This window comes from Eubalaena glacialis, chromosome 6 (assembly GCF_028564815.1).
Source record: "Eubalaena glacialis isolate mEubGla1 chromosome 6, mEubGla1.1.hap2.+ XY, whole genome shotgun sequence".
Taxonomy (NCBI): Eukaryota; Metazoa; Chordata; class Mammalia; order Artiodactyla; family Balaenidae; genus Eubalaena; species Eubalaena glacialis.
In genome coordinates, this window is record NC_083721.1 from 58,496,821 (window position 1) to 58,514,035 (window position 17,215).

Here is a 17,215-nt window from a genome sequence, read left to right on the forward strand (position 1 = left end):
GATGAAGGAATTTTATGTGCATATACACACATGCTAAAAACCCATGCCAAAGTTAGAAAAGATGAAACAGGATGCCTTTACAAATTGCAGGGGCAACTACAGAAATACAAAAAAGAGGCTGTCTGTCCTAGCACCGTCATCATCAGGGGCTACATGTTCAACTCAAATATCCATTGGCAAATGACCAAAAAAAAGGCATCAAGCTTCTGCCTAAGAAAAAAATAGAAACCTCCAGGAGAACTATCCCAAAAAGCAGCAGAATGTACTCGCAAAAAATCAAGGAAAAAACAGCAGATTTGAGCAAGAAGAAAATAGAGTAAAACTCTAGGCGAAGGCCCAAAGAAGGCAGCTTTATTCCCCAGGAAATTCACATAAATAAGCTTCTAGAAAACACCTTTTTCTTCTCTTTCCCCCCCCCAAACAAACCAGTTTAAAATAAATGTATGGAGCTTAAAGTGCTAACATTTCAACTTCTGCTTATTGAGATTTAAGTGGATTTTCATGAGTAAAATATATTAAATAGCCAAACCTTTGCAATATCTACTTGACATTACAGTTTAATTTTCAGAAGATAAGGGCAAACAGCAATTCCAGTCAGCAGGATAAAATCACCACTGAGAAAATTATATGTGCAGTAGCTTTTTGTAACATGTCTCTAAAACATTAGAGACTAGAAATTAGGAGATCTGGAGATGGAAAAAGAAAACATTAAATTGAGAAAATATTTCATTTGCACAAAAGCTACTAATGCACATAAACAAGAATCTTTAAAATGTCATTCTGGTAGATTTTAACACTGAGGATATATTATTCACTTTAAAAACACTCTGCAACTGGAGGATATGCTATTTAAAGAATTAAGGGATTTACGTATAATTCTTTTCACTTCTCTGTCACTAATTTGCTGAAGGACCTTGAGAGCAAGTCTCTTAAATGCTCCAAATCTCAGTTTCTTTCTCATTTTCAAAAGATAAAAGAATTCTACAAATCTGGGGCCTTAGATAAACAATTAGTATATGGTAGATAAAAGATAGTCACAGAATCTTTGTTTTTCCTCCCACTGAGAGGTGGAGCCAAATTCCCTTCCAGTTGAATGTTAGCTGGCCTTAGGAATTGCTTAGTGAGGAGGCCTAAGATAGCCACGCGGTCACAGGGAGAGCAAAGACAGACAGCCAACTCCCATGTGTTCCAGCCATCCCAGGCCACCTGCCAGATATGTGATTGAAGAAAACTTCAGATGCCTCCAGCCCAGCTACCATTCGACTATAATCACAGGAGATCCCAAGCAAGAACTGCCCAGCTGATCCAGTCATCCAAGAAATGTGAGGAAGAATAATAAATTGTTTGAAGCTACTAAGTTTTGATGTATTCTATTACATAGCAATAGATAACCGGAAAAGCATAAAAGCTATGCAGAACTCTGGTTTCCTAGAGTAGGTTTCACAACTAGGTTCTGTAAAACTCTAGAGTACTATGAGATGTTGCTAAAGGGTTCTACAATAGACAGCAATTTTTTTGAACAAGCATAATTTTTGAGCTTTGAAACTGCAATGCTTGTGCTCACAGTGATGGCCAATGACCATGCAGTTCTGTTCTGAATTTCATTATTGACCCCATATGGAAGCAAACAGTAGAGCTGTGTATTTGGTTGATTCCATTCTCCATTTTGGCATGAAAGACTGTTGACAATTAGTGTTTTCTGTACTGCAAGAAGGGGATGATGTTAGGTCGATGATAACAACCTCTTCTTCCCAAATTATTTTCCTCAATTTCCTGTTATACATAACTGCCAGATTTATGGGCACGAACAAGCTCTATTAGTATAATGGAATTAGCAGGGAAATTTTCATTATAAAGAAAAAATTATGATACACTCAGCTTTATTTGCCTCTTTTTTGTTGTTGCAAGACATTGCAATACATGACTGGTATACATTAGAAATTAATTGTAATGGGACAGGTTTTAACTTTTTTGCAGTTTTTTTCATTTAGTTATTTTTACGTCTTTGTATTTTATATTTCATTAATATTTTCTAATTTACCAACATTTCTGAAGATCCAGTGTGGTTATTTTTGATGATAAGGTATATAGGGGAAGAGGAGAATTTTAGATCTGTCCTAACAGAAAATTCTGATAAAGTTCATGATGAAGAAATTGAAGATTCCAATCACAAACTGTATAAGCCAGATTACTGATGACAAGTCACATGATGTTGAAAAGATTTTGTGTAATCAACTAAAAACCAATGGCTTCTCCATATATGTTGAGTTGTCCACAGGTTTCATCAGTAAATGTCATATTTTAGCATTTGCAAGATTTGAAAATGATTGTGAAATTCATAAATTTTTTTCTGTTGCAAAAAGCTGCCCCCCAAAAGAAAACATCAAATATTTTTCTCTTAATTTTTGGAAACGTGTCTTAGAGAAACTGACTTGGTATCTGTACTGATGGTACTCTGTCAGAGATTTTTGTCTCTCTTAGGAAAAAAGAAAATACTGAATGTGATCATAACATACTATTTTTGTCACATCAGAAAGGTACTAGTGTCAAATAGTCTTGGAGATGGAAGGATAGAAGTTCTGGATAATGGTCCAAAAAACGGTTAGTTTTAGTAAGCAAAAAATATTTCACTTAAGAATATTCTAGGAAACTGTGTGAAGGCTTTCCAACAGGATGTGTTAACTGAAAGGATAACTGCAGAAGTGCTATCAAGAAATTTTGCTGAAATGCTTTGAAGATGAAGCATGGCTATACAACCCTGGTCTGCAGAACTTGGTGGGCACTTTGCATCACAGGAACCAGTTGTACATATCTCAGCAAGGTCCTGGAGGAAATGTTTTGACTTCAAGTGATGCGATTCTTGGATATCAAAGGAAATGGAATATTTGTAAAGATTATTTTGCAAAAAAAATCATAAAATGTTTCATTTGCTACTTGGGCCTGAGAGTAAGGAAAAAGATCAGCAAGTTTCAAATCCTATTGAAAACTCTTTTTCTTTTTGGCCATATCCCTTGGCTTGTGGGATTTTAGTTCCCTGACCAGGGATTGAACCTGGGCCACAGCAGTGAAAGTGCCAAGTCCTAACCATTGGACCACCAGGGAACTCCCCAAGAACTCTTGAGAATACGGTAAACTCTACTGAACAGTCTTTATGTATGACTGTGTGAAGGAATCTATCTTTGAACAGTCTTCTCAGCCACAGAATGTGAATTTGAGAGACAAGGAAGAATTTAATGAGCTACATCTGATCATATACTGAAGAGAAATTGACTGATCTCTAGAAAAGTTCTGGATTTCTGAAAACAAAACAAACAAAACAAAAGTATCCTGCCATTATAAGAAAGCAATGAACATTTTGCTGTACTTTTCAATTTCTTACATATGTGTGTAAGCTTTTTCTTGTTGATTAAACATCAAGAGCAAGGGTAGAAATTGTCTCATTTTTGTTGAAAATGTTAGCTCTGGGTATTTATATAATTTTTAATCATAAAGTGAGAATTTTGGCAGCAAAACACAAAACAAAGCAAAAAAAAGCACATAAGTTTTAGATTAAAGAGGTAAAATTTTACTTTTTCACAGTTAGTTTCAAATATTATATTTATATCATATGTAGACACATGAATAAGATCAAATAATCAACTCATGCATATATTTTGATAATTCTAAGCCTATATCTGAGTCTTACATCACTGATTAGAAAATGTACTTTTAAAATTTATATAAAATTTGTGTCATATGCTGTATTTTCACTCAGTGCTTTGGATTATGACTTTACAGTTTTATTATTCATATTGTTAACAGATTTTCATATTGCAAAGAGCCTTAATTAAATCAGTTTGCAGTTTGTATTGCAAATTGAAGTCTGCCAAGCCTTCTTTTGGAAGAAATAAATATGATTTTGTCTTGAGACAGTTGTTTAACAGAAATTTGTTATGTATACCTTATGTGTATGTAAAACTTATGAAACGGGAAGAAAAAAATTAACTTTATGAATAGTAAAATTAACCTATTATTTTTTTCCAAAAAACTTGGCTAAAATAGCCTCTCACTTTTAAACAAAAAATACTATTCTTGCATCTACCATATACCCTATCTCATTAGCAAACCACATTGAAGGAACATGCAATGAGACTTTTAGGTTAATATGGGTAAGGTTAAAAAAAATTAAGTGGGACTTTTAAAAAGAAGAAAAATTGAAGTTTCTTTCACCTACAATATCCACTTGTTTTAGCAATTATAATCTTGGTGGAGGGGCAAACTGTACAAAAAGAACAGGTTAATAAGTTAGCTATAATAAATAGAACCATATTTGGAAATGCCATCTTGATTCAAAGGAACACTGGCATTTATTATTGGACTTTTAGATCTATAACTGACTGATCAATCAAATATACTGTGAGATATAGATATCACAGTTTTGTGCAGGACTTCCCTGAGACCTGAACATCAGTTTGCATGTTCTTCCAGGTTAAAAAGATTAAGAGAGCCTGATTTACAGTGATGAGTTAAAAAAATAGCATGATGGCAAAGCTTTATAATGAGAATTAAGGTCTAGTAGTATGTTGTTCCCTGGTGCCAAACAAATTTAACACTGCAACTTGATGAACTCCTCCAAAATAGTTGCTCTTGCTGATTACTCAGCTAAACTAAAGTGAGAAATATGAGATGCTGTGGTGACTTTATGACAACAACAACAACAACAACAAAACCCTGAGCTGAACAGTCAATTACTACGCCACAGTTTGTGTTTTATCAAAGGACATATACACATGCATATTTATATAGCCGTGAAATATTCCTAGAAAGATACTCAGTTTTTACCTAAAGGGAGAGAGTCTGGCGGTTTGGGGTCCAAGAAGATCTATTTTTCATTTCTACATCTCCACTGTTTGGAGTATTTTTCAGGAGTGTGTATTTTTCCCACAAAAATCTAGTTAATAATAGTAAGTACCCTTGGGTAATGGCTAAGCCTCTAAGCCCCTACTCCTAGGCTTAAGATGAAGAAACACATCACTCTGAACAGTTGGGATTGGGGCGAACAAGGAATCCATAGATGAAGGATTAAGGAGGAGAGAAATTGAGTGAGAAAGGGTTAAAAATTTAGGAGATGAAAGAATACTACAGATTGTACAGTATGACTCCTCACTCCCAATTCTCTCCAATCCTGAGGAAAGTTTATTTTGAACATGACTCAATTTCTTGTAAAACCTGAAAAAGATTTGACATGAGATCATGAGATGATGTTGGGAAGAAGTGGGAGAAACACAGCTGATATCTTGTTTGTCTGAATCAAATAATCAAGACTATATTTCATACCTACAGAGAGACAAACATTGAAGGAAGGAAGGAAGGGGGGAGAGAGGGAATGAAGGAAGGAAAAAAGGAGAAAACAAAGGGGAGGGAGGAAAAGAGTGAGGGAGGGAGGTAAATAGAAACAAGAAGAGAAAAAAGAAAATAAAAGCATGGAAGAAAATGAAAGAGAGAAAGAAAGAAAGGAGGAAAGAAGGCAACAAGGAAGGAAAGCGAGAAGGAAAAGATTAAGTGACTTGAGAGAAATCCAGAGCCCGGTCAAAGCTAATCAAAATGCAAATATGCTCATGTTCTATAAAGAAAGGAACTGGAGGAACTAGAAATCAGGGAACTGGTAGTACTTGACATCTTAGGAACTAAGGAGGAGAGGAGTGAGTCAGCCCAGAGATTAGAAGATCCAAATGGGAAGAAGGGGGGATGTAGAGAAATGTAGATGCCGCTAACTACTCCTTCAGAAAAACAAGTTTGGAGAAAACGTGAGAAAAAAGGTGTTGGACAGTGGGAGAGACAGTGACATAGAAGAAAGAATCATGTAGAGATATTAGCTGAGGCTGAGGTGAGCCAGTTTTCATGGAATAAGCATGATGAATAACAGGAAGGGAGGAGACACAGAAACATGCTGGTAAAGCCGATCATCCGCAAAATATGGCATAGACTGGATGTAAAGGAGATTCCCCAGAGAGGAATAGTATGGAGTAACAGAGATCCTCTTACATTATCTGAAATATATTCTTATTTGAATGAAACAGTGCAGAAATTTTAGCACTTCCACCTTCAAAGAGCTGAGAAGCCCTTATTTAGGCCAGGGACAGGCAGAAAAATAAAGTGGTAAACAAGGAAGTGAAACTAGAGACTACTATTCAAATCCAAATTCGTGCACAAAGTAGAAAGCTTAAATGAAGTGCCAGGGTACATGTAATGAGTAGGAGTATTTTTAGCACTGTTGGTCAACTCTAACTGAATGACTGAGCATGTGCAGGGCTAAAGAAAGCTTGTAGGTGAAGGGAACAAGAAGAAGGTGAAAATGAACCTCCAAAGTCCCAAGACCAGTGACTTGGGAGAATAAGCTTATTGGTACTTCATTTTGTGGTGGCGTTAAGAGTTACCCAATCATGGAATGGGAGGACATTCTGCTTGGCCCCGTCTCACCACACCTTTACTACCTATAAGTATAGAGCCAACTTTGCCCTTTTTCTTTCTCTATGGACACAGATTCCTGATGAATATTGAAATGAATGGATAGGAGAAAAACCCTACCCAACTGGTCCTTGTTTCTGCTCCTTAGCAAAAAATATTACAATCTAAAGTTTGGTTTAAGATGGATTTAACATTATATTTCAACTGGTCATATGTACTCTATTCCTATATTTGAGGTAGTAATCACATACTCATAAGGTAAAAGTCTAAAGCCTGAAACCCATTAATTTCCATGTGAAAAGTCTTGAAAGTAAAATGCCCAACAATAATATATTAAATTGAAAATGCCCTAATGGTAGAAATTGGCTTTAATTGGCTGTTTCTTTTTCCATATATACTTCCATTTCTCTACTACAGCATGGCCACATGAGTTTTTGGCATTAACAGCTTTCCAAAATAGCAAAATATCTTATTGATATTTTATAAATGCTCTTACTAAGTTATATTTTCTTAATTACTTTTAGGTTTGTAATTTTAGAACTCTGGTAGTTCCTATATTAACTTATATCTGATGGCAAAATGCTAGTGTTTTGTACATCTTAGAAACATTTCTAATCCTGAATATATCACCCACAGTGGACTACAGAGTATCTTCTTTAATTTTGCATTGTCACTTCATTCTGTGTCAGTCAGTTTCTACATCTGTCATCACTCAAGTTTGCCTAACTTATATTTGCTAAGTTTCCTTGGCAATTACCCTCTCTGAAGGGCCATGCCAGATCCTTTAATCTTCCAAAAGATTGCCTTTCCTAAGTCATAATTAAATGATAATTTCAAGCCCCTCCATGATCCTAACTAAGAAGGTATGGGTAATAAAATGAATGTTTTTTGCTTCTGATATCTGAACTTCATGCTGGACTGCTTATAAATTAAGAATAAAAGTATCTTTTTGCTGATAAATTTATAAAATATAGTAATCTAGAACAAAATAATTTTTTGAAGATAATCACAGCTTTCCTACTTGTCTCTGAAGTTAAAATTTCATGGAGAAAATTTTGTTTTTTTGATAGGAGACATAAGATCTCTACATATATGGGTGACCTGGATCTCACTTCCTGTAGTTTTGACCCAGTCATTTTGGGTTTTTCTGAAAAATATTGGAGCAAGGCTTACTGTCAATAGGGACCCAACACATTCAAATTGTTTACATCTTCATTGTTTAGTTGAGCACTATATGACCAGAAGTCACATCACACAATACTCTAAAGACAGTGTTATTGCCCTTTGACGATGATGTAAATTTAGTCAATACTGGTGAGCCCTTTGGGTTCAGCATGAACTAAAAAGAAGGTTATGGACTTCAATGGAATCTGGGTTGTTTGGATTTTTACCAGACTGTAGAGTGTGGCACACGGCTGAGCCTTCCAACACACTCCAGACATTCCTTGCCAGCGACTCATCCAGTTTTAAGTATCACTGACTATACGCCTCACTGCTTCTTTTCACTTCTATATAGAAAGCCTATGGATCTTTGGGCAAAAGTGAAAAATGAATTTCAAAGGAGGCTTTAACAAATGAATGGCATAGAGTTTGCACTGTGGAGGAAGAAATGACTGGCACAGAGTTGCAGTGGGGGAAGTAATTAAAGTATTTAGATATTCATTGAATTTAGCAAGCTAAATAAAGGAGCTATGGGTTGGGCTGCATCATGGTTAACATTATGCAGAAATACCACTATTTCCTTTCATTCTTCTCTGGAATTTAAATCATATTCTTCCAGTTACTTTACAAAAGGTGGTGCTTGTGAGAAATTACATGTCATTGAGATGTGGTACATTGTCATTGAGATGTGTGATTTGATCTGAAGTAAAGGAACTCACAAAGAGCTTTCCACCTGGTTATGGCTTAAATCATTCTGACAGGGGAGTTTGTGTAACTGGAGATGAGACCTACCCCTCTCCTTGTTGTCCTGTTTATTGGCAAGGAGGTTCACACGGAGCTTGGGTCAGGCTGTTCTTTACACTGTGCATATCTGGTCATATCCTTCAGTGTTTCCATTCCACTTACTGGATAGAGTCCAAAGTTCTTAGTATGACCTAAAAAGCCCTTCACAGTATGGCTTCTGGCTCCTCCATCCAGCCTTATTGCTCGCCACTCCCCACAATGCAGACCCCAGGCTTTGTCATTCAGGATGCCTGCAGCTCCTGCAAGGTTCTCAGGTATATGCTGGAAGGTGCTTTCTCTCTGGTCTATCAGGCTGGTCCCTTCTCTTCAACACACTGCCCAGGCTTTACCGCCTTTGTGAAGGCAACATTTTTTACATCTTATAAGGTTCTCCTTGTTCCCACAATTCCTACAGCTTTTACAGCACTGATCACATTTACCCAGTTCTACCTCTTGAACTGACCACCAGCTCCAGGAAGACAGGTATTGTGTTATATTTATCTTTCTATCCCTTAGACTATAGCAGTGCCTGAAATAAGACAAGAGTTCCATTTTTTTTATATTTAAATTTTTGATGATTCTCATTTTGCCTGTAAGGGAAATGTTGCAGACAGCTTCTAAGATGACTTCTAATAAACTTTACCTCCAATATTTTTACTCCTGTATAATCCTCTCCACTTGGACTGAATTCACTGACTTGCTTCTAATGAAGATAATGCAGCAGACTTGATGGGATGGCTCGAAGGTTAGGTTACAAAAAGACTGTGACTCCCACCCTGGTGGCTCTCTTGCTCTCTCCACTCACCCTCTCTGAGGACAGTCAGATTCAGAGAGACCCACATGGTAAGGAACTGAAAAAGGATCTGGTCAACAGACAGAGAGAAAATGAGGTCCTCTGTCCAGCATGCTGCGAGGAACTGAAATTCAACCAATAATCATGATGTAACTAAACTTGAAAGCAGATTCTCCACTACAGTCCCAGCTGACATATTGACTGCTACCTCATGAGAGACCTTGACCCAGAGGCACTCAGCTAAGCTGTGCCTGCATTCCTGACCCATAGAAATTATGAGATAATAAATATTTGTTGTTTTAAACTTCTAAGTTATGGAGTAATCTGTTACATAGCAAAATATAACTAATACAGGGAGTAAAGGATTACACTAAATTATAAACTCTAAATTACGTGGTAGGTAGTATGCTGTGAGCTGGTTTAGTCTTATAACAAAATAGTTTAAAATCTAGGCTTTACTCTGTCTATGTACTTGATGAAAAAAAAAAAAATTCTTCTCAGGCTCCCATAACAAAATACCACTAACTGAAAGGCTTAAAGAACCAATATTTATTTCTCACAGTTTTGGAGGCTGAGAAGGCCAAGACTAAGGTGTTGGCCGACTCAGTTCCTGGTGAGAGCGCTCTTCCTGACTTGCAGATGCCCGATTTCTTACTGTGTCCTCTCATGACAAGGAGAGAGACAACGCTTGCTAATGTCTCTTCTTATAAGGACACTAATCCTACTGAATCAGGGCCCCACCTTTCTACCTTCAATGAACCTTAATAACCTCCTTATAGGTCCTGTCTTCAAATATAGTCACATTGGGAGTCAAGGCTTCAACATATGAAATTTGACGGGACACAATTCAGACCATAACACTCTGCTTTTTCAAAGCATTGTACTTTTTTTTTTATTATTGTTAATTTAATTCCAAAAATATAAAAAGAACTGTTAAAGTATCTGGGAATAAAACAGTGAAAAAAGCAGGAATCTATTCCTGTTCCAGTTAACAGTGAATTAGTATGTATGGACTAATCTTTCTATAGATAACAATGATAAAGTCTGAAGAAAAAGAAATGTTTGAAGTTATTTAAAAGCATAGGGGAGTAACTGAAAATGGGCAGAAACTGGAGAAGATTTGAGCCTTGAAAGAAAGAGATCCATGTTTATATGCTCTTTACCCCAAGGAAATTTCTTAGTCAGCTGTGAACACAGGGCTTCTAGAATTTAAAGAGAGAGCAGAATTCTCACTGATCTAATGTTGAAGGATAGAGTTCAGGCTGCCAACTTGTGGGAAAAGGAGTGAACCTGGAAGAGGGGTGGTCACAAAATATATGTATCCAGAATAATTCCTCAAGTCTGTTGTCGAAAAGACAAATCACCCAATAAAAAGCAATGGGAAAAAGATTTGAGAGACACTCAAACATCACACTATACATAAAAGATCTGTGTGTTCCACTGTATGTAATTTTTACAAAATTTTAAAAAAGAGAAGAGGAATGCTTGCACTATTCCTATTCACATGGAGCTTACACTTTAGACTAACGTGATTTTATTTCTAACTGGTTAAATCAGTTTAGGAGGGAAATTTGAGTATGAGAATAGACAGGATCTAGAAGGGTAGGTGTAGAATAGAAGAGAGTGGGTATAGGCAAACAGATGCAGTCAATCTCAAAAGAACAACGGAAATACTTAACAGGGAGGTTGCCACTATGAGATAGTGCCTGGCTCTAGGGAGTGAGATGATTTACCAGACTCTGATGACAGTCATCCAGCTTCACGTAGATTTTATTCCATGATTTGGGTTTAGTCTTGCAGACAGGGAAGCAGATGACAGTTTTCCTCCACCATCTGAAAGTAGAGTATTCCTACTAAGAAAACTTTCTTAAGCCAAAATGGCATAAAGCAAAAAAGCAATTAACTTAGGACACATCTTGCTAACGGATGCACAAAATAAATCGAGATTAATAAAGCAAGATGCTCACAGAGACAGTTCAAAGCTATGGCAGCTTGATGTGGATGTTGAGTGCTGTTCCTGGGGAAAGAGCTTGGTGGTGCCACGCTTGCTGCTCTGGATGTGCACTGCCTCTATAACATGCTCCTGCAAAACTAATGCTGAGAGCTATTGTCGCTTTTTTCGTAAAAGCAAAAATCCTTTTCAGATTTCTTTCCTTTAAGAAAAATAGGTTCTGATGTAGGTCTTTCGTCAAATCAAAGTGACAGAAAGCAAACTTTTGAAAAGCAGGGGATACCTGTACATGCCTTTTCCAAATGGAAATCTTCACTGGCACACCAAACATGGGAATGATAGAAAGGTTAGCCTCAGCAGGGAAGAGGATTTTATCATGGACATTGTTTAGATTCACCGGTGCCTGATAATAACAACAGCAGTTTAACTTTAAGTCAATTTTATTGTTGCTTTTAAATTCTCCAGGAAAATATCCATCCTCCCACTCCCACTGCCCTTTTTCCTTTGGCAAAGCATTGGATGTCACCATTTGTTTGACCAGGGTACCTTAAAGATAGGACACTTTACTTAGCAACCATGGTTTACCAAATCCCTAACAATTCTGGGTTCTTTTGCTCTACTTTCCTCCATTCACATAATAGAAAGAATGCAAAACTGAGACTCAAGAGACCTAGGAGTTATAACTCTGCCTTCGCCATATAATCAGTGTTAAATGACATAAGTATATGGAATTGAGCCCTCACTCTCCTTTGAAATTTAAATGAAATTGTTCAAGCTTACTAACCTACAATTTTGTGATTTTTGTGAATTCCTAGGGATTTAGTTCCTCATAATTACAACTGGCTCTGAGTTGCTGCTTCCCTTCACTTCCTTATTTCAATCTCTTCTTTACTTCAAAGTCAGTCTCTTTACTATCTTCTTTCTGACTCAGGTGTGGAACACAACTTCTTTTCCTAGATTTCAGCAAATTCACTCATCCAATAATTATTATGTGCAGAAGACTCTGTTAGAAGTTTGGGTCAGGGAAGAAGTTTATACTCCAATAACGTACATAATTAAAACAATCCAAGACCATGAATCTGTTCAGCAGCAGCATTTTTTTCATCAAATACCAGCTCAAAACATGTTTCCCGAGTCTTCCTTTCTTTTTCAAACTCTCTCCCTAGAAAGCCTATCTTTTATCTAGAAAGATTTATTTATGTGCTTTTCTAAGCAGAAGTGCATCTTCTCTGGATCTTAAATTTAAGTAGCCCAGAAAAATAGGCAGAAACAAGACATTCTCTTCTGTCTTTTCTCTGACCCCATGACACTCTGAAATTAAAAGGATGATGATATTTTTCCCCACCGGTATGCTTTGTGTCATCCCTCAGAAGCAAAAAGCTATAACAATTAGCTTTTTAAAAAATATACAAATGTTTTTTCCTGTAATGTATATTTTAAAAATTAAGCACATTAAAAGGCATTTAATTAACTTTCATTTTCGTTCTTTCTTTAATAACTATTGGTCAAATGACTTCATCTCCCTTGATATTGCTACACATTTTGGCAATATTCAACTGTTTTTGAACCCATATTATGTACCAGAAAATAACGATAAAATGTTAAATAAGGTAACCTCGTCACTCAAGCTATTTATTTCTCACTATAATACATACTGACTGGCCTTTTTAGATCAGATAAGTATGACTCTGTCTCCATGTGTTTTTTTGGAATGTTCTCCCATACTATTTCTGCATGCAGAAGTCTAATGTTATCTACTTCAGAAAAAGTCTTTGATTTTCCATTTTGCAGTTTTGTTTCTGAACTTCCATAGCACTTTGTGTTTCTTTTATGTATTCCCATAATCAGTCATTTTCCCCAAATCTGTAAATGTCTTCTACCTCCTTTTCAATTAATGGTAAATTGAGGGAAGTCTCTCCGTTTGATTTCTTTTTATATCCCTCACAGTGTCTGTTATAATGCTTGCCCCTTTTAGACACTCAACAAATATTTGTAGAAATGATACATTTCAGTAGACATTGACATTTTATCATCTGTTTCCCAACTTGGAATTTAAGAATCTTCTTTGACTCTGTGCCTATTACTTACTGCATTATTTGAACCAAACTTCATGTTTCTTTTTCCATTGTGTATTTAAAACTCTACCCTTCCCCTCTTTCATCAATAAAATCAAATATTCAGTCTCTCCCTGTCCAATCTTGGTAAACTTAAGAATATTTTCTGAAAATTCATACTAGACTCTGTGACCAAAATGCTTTTATTCTTGCTCTCTTAAAAACCTCAACCACCTCCTTGAAACAACTCATTGTTTCCTTCTCAACCTTGCATTAAGAAAAAGAAATTCTTTACCTTAGCTTCCTAGTTATCAATCTCAGCTACAGAATTAAATACTGTTATTTATTCTTATTAATATAGATATAAACTACACAGTAAGATATCTGTTTTGCTAACTACTTTTTAGATTTATTTTTATCTCTTTTATTACGTGTTTCACTCTCCAAGCAGAGAGAAGGGCAAAGGGAAGAATAAAATCTGGAGCTTTAAAATTATAATAGAGATATGAAATACTATAACCATTACTTTAAAAACTAACAGAAAGGGGCTTCCCTGGTGGCGCAGTGGTTGAGAATCTGCCTGCCAATGCAGGGGACACGGGTTTGAGCCCTGGTCTGGGAAGATCCCACGTGCCATGGAGCAGCTGGGCCCGTGAGCCACAATTACTGAGCCTGCGCGTCTGGAGCCTGTGCTCCGCAACAGGAGAGGCCGCGATAGTGAGAGGCCCACGCACCGCGATGAAGAGTGGCCCCCGCTTGCCGCAACTAGAGAAAGCCCTCGCACAGAAACGAAGACCCAACACAGCCATAAATAAATAAATAAATACTTTAAAAAATAATGACTCCCTTCTTTAAAACAAAAAAACAAAAAAACAAAAAACTAACAGAAAGGCTAATGGTATGCACTGGATTATTATGGTTTTTCTATGTTTCTATGTATAGATAATGTTAAATAGTTTCAGAGTTATCATGATATTTTAGGATTTGTATATATAAATATGCATACGGTAATGGCACTAAAATATGTCCTAATTGATGGCATTTCTGAAGAAGTCATCTGAATTATTAAAAATGGCATCAGTATAAATCTGATAAAACACAAGAAGATATGAGACAGAAAACATTTCATGCTGAACAACCCCAAATTCCCTGGGTACGTTGTAGCCATTGAAATACTATGCCCTTAACTCAAGAGCAGCATTAGGGGTGGGAGGTGGTGATAAAAACTAGAAGATAACCTGAAATAATATTCATGGGAGAGGTTTATATCAATCAGTTCATGTGGTTTTATATTAAACCAGAAAAAAAAAAAGTACTAGAATCCCTAACATCCAATTAGAATTTCCCAGAAACCTCTTAGATCATTGCTTTTCCCCAGGGAAAAAGAATCTTCTATATTTTCCTGATACTGGAAATATAGTAATCATATATCCTAGATTATACAGGACCATATCTATTTTTTAAAGCCTTTTCCATAGCTAGATCATGTATCAAAATACCTGCCCCAAAACATAATTCTGAAAATAAAAATTGAACCCTAGAAATTTCAGAACCATTCTTTTATTCTGGTGTTTTAAATTTGTTTTAAGTTTTTTCTTAGAGGCAGCCCTCTCCTCTGGTAACAGAACACTGTGTTAGTTCTACTAGAAATGTGGGATTGGCTGACTGAAATAAAACTTCACCTCCAGCCACTGGAAAACCAGAATTGATCCTGTAGCCTACAGACCAATCCATCAACCACTCAATGATCAGATTCTGTCTCTCTGAGATGAATAAAGAGACACAGAGGCCCTGATACAAAAGTTTGGGTACGTGAAATGAAAATTCATTTAGGGTCAGATTTACCCACGTGTACAATTATGAGAAGCAGACAAAGCTGGTCTTTTCTCTTGGCTTGAAGAACAGAACAGACATACAAAGAAAAGTCCTGGTCCCGAAGGTCTCCAGGTTCTCAAAGGTTGTCTCCCATGGGGACTGGCTGAGGTTTGCTTCTTTATTCTTCAATATAGCTTTCTATTTAGTTTTATATTCAATATAGCTTTATATTTCTTTCAATATAGCCTAAAGGGGGCCCTTATTACCAAAGCACATTGAGTAAAACACTAGTGTTTGAGCTATAAGTTGCTACTTACTAAGGAAAACACATTGTGCAATTGAGGCAGATTTCTGGGTCATTCCAATTAAAATATATTTTAAGGGGAGATACTCCATGGAAGGTAAATTCTTTTTTTCCTTAACAATATTACTTTTCTTCCTTATCTACCATAACAAATACTTTAACAGAACTTTCCTTAAACATCGTTCCCTTAAAAAAATTGGAAAGATCATTCAAATTACCAACTATTTTAACAAATTAAAAAGTGTAAGAAATAGCCTAATTATATTCTCTTGTCCTAACTTTCAATAAACTAGCTATATGGCTACAGGCAGGTTACTTTCTCATAGCCATCAAGGGACTCAAGGCCCAGTTCCCTCATCTAAAAACAGAGGTTATTTTAGATGCCATCAAAGATTTCTTAAAGCATAAAAAATATTGTAGTTCTAAATTCATAGGAAGTGGTGCCCAAGAAAAATTAAAAATAGCCACAATTAGGTTTTTTTAATTAACTTGCTCAGCTGTGAGCATTGTGATAAAAATGCAATGTAATTGTGATTAATGTTGTAATTGTTATGATAATTTTTATCGTAACAAATCAGGAGGAGATATCCCACAGCTACAAAGGCAACAGTACAGTACAGATTGCTGCTAATATTAATGCTTTTCATTTATGTAGAGTTTTACAGCTTAAGAAAACATTTTGTATGCATTATCTCATTTGATCTCACACCTACTCTGTGAAATATGCCTTGATAAAATATGCTCACAGAAATTTTAAGGTGGAATCATGGAAGCTCACAAAAAGATGATTTTCAACTTAGGGGGGATTAGTATAATTTATAAGGCAGATAAAACCGTAATTCCCAACATTTTAAGTGGGTAGATCAAAGATTACTTTAGAATCTGAAGAGATCCATGAATCTTTACCCAAAACATGTACATACCTACAACTATTGACACTTAAAGTCCATTTATGGAACCCCTAGGAGCTCATGAATCTTTCATTATTTACCTCTGATTCTAGGACAGAATGCTGCGCATTTTGGGAACTCATCAATGAGAAAAGTAAAATAAATTTTTCTTTTAGGTCTATAAGTGTAGGTAAAAGAAGAAAGAATATTTAATATTTACTGAATATTAAATTCTTTACATTATTATCCTATTTAACTCTAACAATAGCCCTATAAAGTAGAAATTATCTTCAATTTAAAGCTAAGGTCCAGAGAGATCTAGTAACTTGTCACATAAGTAGAAAGCAATAGGGGGAATTTAAGTGTAAGTGTTTATGATCTACACAAAGGATAAATATAAATTTAAAAAATTAACTTTAAAAGAATTTAAAGTGAAGAGTCTCTGGTCCATAGAAAGGATGTATTCTTTCTACTACATGTTAACACATTGTTCAGGAAAAGAAAACAACAATTTTTGTTTGACAGCCTTTGTAGTAGTTGGGCTTAAGAATTTAGATAAGCATCTTTGCGTAACTCCATCCTTATAGTTCTAAACAAGAGGTGAGGAGAGATGATGTAGTGCATGAAGAAGTGCTGATGTTGTATCACATTTGAGAAATTTTATGTTGTGAAGGTACATTTGAGGTAAATAGAGCAGACTAGAGATATAGCAAGACTAGATATAAGCACATCTCAGGCCAAACAGGAAAGAGGCTTTACCTGTGACACCAGAAGCAATGAAAAGAATGCCCATGAGAGTGAAGTGGGACTGCCATGGAGCATAGGGTGGAGTCATAGCTGTCACCTATCTTCAGGTGTACAAGCACTGCTTCAAGGCTGGAGCAGTCCCCACCACATTTGGATGGATCACTTTCTGGTTATCTTTGGAGAGACACCCTTACCATGGTCACACATTATCAAAGGTGTGATCCTTGGGCACAACCTTTCTATGCATTTATTGGGCCAATCCTCTAATTC

General features: G+C 36.1%; 1 non-coding gene across 1 annotated transcript; it reads right to left on the reverse strand.

The window, feature by feature from the left end:
* Positions 1–3,030: 3,030 nt before the first annotated feature.
* On the reverse strand, positions 3,031–3,102 carry TRNAE-UUC (transfer RNA glutamic acid (anticodon UUC)). The gene has a single exon. It is a non-coding gene; the product is annotated as a tRNA-Glu (tRNA).
* Between the last annotated feature and the right edge of the window lie 14,113 nt (positions 3,103–17,215).